This window comes from Solanum stenotomum, unplaced genomic scaffold, assembly GCF_019186545.1.
Source record: "Solanum stenotomum isolate F172 unplaced genomic scaffold, ASM1918654v1 scaffold32768, whole genome shotgun sequence".
Taxonomy (NCBI): domain Eukaryota; kingdom Viridiplantae; phylum Streptophyta; class Magnoliopsida; order Solanales; family Solanaceae; genus Solanum; species Solanum stenotomum.
Genome location: NW_026032120.1, coordinates 38,556 through 41,804, shown reverse-complemented (window position 1 = coordinate 41,804; position 3,249 = coordinate 38,556).

The window sequence follows — 3,249 nt, the reverse complement described above, 5'->3', positions numbered from 1 at the left end:
TGTTTTAAAGATAAACATTCAGTTGGCCAAAATGGCAACACAAGTCTCAACATAACTGAAATGGAAAAGAGTCAAAAACTAACATCAATTAATTGTCTATGAAGCCTCTAACAACTGAGATGGACGTCGGGACAAGACCCACGACATCCTAATGAACTAACTGATAAAACAATAAAAAAAGATCCTCCGGAAGCAAGGAGGCTCACCAATAACTCTGAAGCTTAACTGGATCAACGATGCGCTGGATGCTAATCCTGGTTACCTGAATCTGCATCATAAAAATATGCAGACCAACTGGTATCAGTACATTGAATGTACGAGCATGCGAGGGAAATTCCAAAGCAAGACATAAGCTTGAAAGGGAACTGAAAGAACATACATGGTCTCAACTCGTTTCAATATAAATAAGTAATATAAATGTGATATAAAGAAAAACTTTTAAAACATGGACAACAACTCTGTGTAGTTAGAAATACAATGGTAACTCAGTTTGTATGCAAGGATACAATATAAACTCTGTTTGTATGTGAAAATACAATAAATCTATGTGTATATAAGAATACAAAATATAATTGTGGGAGTTTTTCTAACTGACAACCATCACTTAAGAGCTATGCGATGATACAACGTTTTATCTCACTCTGCCAGAGGCGTCCTATACCTTACCGGGGGTATATAACATAACTACTAAGTGGATCCACTAGTCTAGGCTAAAAAGCACTAAGGAATCATCTAAAAAGTATGACCCTTTTCTACTCATGCTGGCTACACGGTTTATGGAGACAATAAATTATCTGAACTCAACTTGTCCCTAAATCGGTGCTCAATACTACTCCTAAAATGTAACTAGCTCGTATGTTTAAAAACATAATTCTTTTTGTGATTTGAGATAATTGCTCAAAAACTAGCCCAAAGGCTCTCTTGGAAATCAGTGTTTCCTCTCTTGGTTAAATGTGAAAACATTTACTCTTTACTTAAAACTAGCTCAAAGGCTCTTTTGGAAATCGGTGTTCCCTTTCTTGTTTAAATGTGAAAACATTTACTCTTTGGAAATATATAGTCCCCATATACTCTTTTGAAGAAAATAACTTCATCTATTACTCTTTACTCAACTCAAAATATCAAGTCTTAAAACAAGTTTAAAGTGTTTGCAAAAGACTTTTGAAAAGACTCTAAGAACTCTCTAGACTTGGCTCTTAACTTTCCTTGAATTTGAATTTATGGATTCAAGGTTATGATTCATGTTTATGGATGATATCATGATGTTTAGACGTACCTTAGAGTGTAGAAATCAATTAGAAAACATAGGTACGATTCAAGGGAACTCAAACGGAAAGAAGTGGGAAAGAGTTGAAGACCTGTCGACCCTGACGCTCTGAGTGGCGCCGGGCGCCAAAGCTCATACTACAGAGCTTGGGTTGGGGCACTCTGATTGGCGCGGTGCCCCAGAGCCCATCCTTCAGAGACTGATGTGGGGCGCTCTGAGTGGTGCGACGCCCCACCCTTTTCCCAAGATTTTTGACGAATTTTCTTGTGTGTTTTTCGACCCTAATTTGCCTAGATTCGATTGACTCCTTCCCCAAACACTTAGATTCGAATACCCAACCAAAGTACACAAGAATCTACTCAAAAACAACCTCAAACCTCATGAAACTAACTCAAGAACTCAACAATCAAGAACCCAATAGAAACTTCAACAAAATCCATCAAGAACTCAATTTATCTACTTTCAAGAACGTAAATACACTGAAATAAATCATGATTGACGCGTGAGTTAATGAACCCAACGCTATGTGATCTCACATATATACCTCGTAGGGATTAATCCTTTGCAAAATCCACAAGCAAAAACTCAAGAACGACGATGAACTTGGCTTTTCTCCTCTTTTCTCTTCTCTCAAAGCCCTAGCATAATTTGGCAAAGTGTAAACTGAACCAATTCAGTTTAGACCCTAATTAATTCACTAAAAACGAATCAAACCAATTGGGTAGGGAAAAGACCAAAATACCCCTTTAAAATCTGGTTAACTTTCCTTATCTAGACAACCCAACTTCGAACGGGGATATCTCCCTCATACGAACTCGAAAATGAGCAAATTTGGTGGCGTTGGAAAGATAATTCAAAGACCTTTCATATAGTATCTTGTAGCCCACCTAAATCATCCTGTGGTAGGAGTTATGGTATTTGAAGTTGACTCAAAACTTATACTTAACTTGTTAAAATTTCCAAATTTGATTATTTTCAAAAATGGTTCTTTCTAATTCTAGTTCTTTCAAATAGCGGGGTATTACAAAAGAGTTTTTAAATTCTCCCAAAATTCATTTTGAAATGATTCGAGACTTGATATAAACCCAATGTGTAAATTCATAAAATATACGAGCTCTATAAGTAATGGTCCAGATGCTACAAAAACCAAGAAAATGAAAATGACATTTGACTTTCCAGGGAAGGAGCACTAAAAATGACATTCTTTTTTTTACTCAATTGCCAACATTAATAATTAGATATATTTTGTAACTTAAATTTTAACACGACCATGTATCAAATTATTTCAACTAGTAATGTATGATTTCTTTTCACTAAATTAGCATAATTATGTTTAGAAAAATTGTAAAACTTCCACCCAGTAACACAAAAATCATTACTATTGGAAAATCCATCTTTCGATCAAGTGGTGATGTATAATGTCATTAGGATCAATTGATCATCGATCTATTTAAAGTTGGAAATAACTATAGTTAAATCACTGCATTAACTATTTCTCAAGAATATTATGTACAATGTCAAAGAAATTAAGAAATAAAATTGTCAATTTTATGGTTTAGTAGACTATGAATAGTACACCTAAAGCTTATCATCTCTATGATAATGTATCGATAACAGAGGACCATCACCTTATCTCATATTTTATATTGTTTTAGTAAATAACATTTTAAAGAGTTGTATGACATGTATTTTATTAGGATTAAAGAAAATATTTAAACACAATCTATATATTTGTATGGGGCCTTCATTAACAAAATAAATCGAGGTTGAAAAACCTGATTTTTGTTATCCCTTTTAACATTTAACTTCTTATTTTTTCCCTACTTCATCTAGTTTTCTTACATTTTAGGTACGAGTAACTTTGATGAATAAAACAAATATAATATCTTTTTGATATCTTAAAAAATCACTTATTTTGGAGAACATTTAAATAGTCAAAATATCATTTAGGAAAATCAGAAGAGTATATAAACATAAACAAT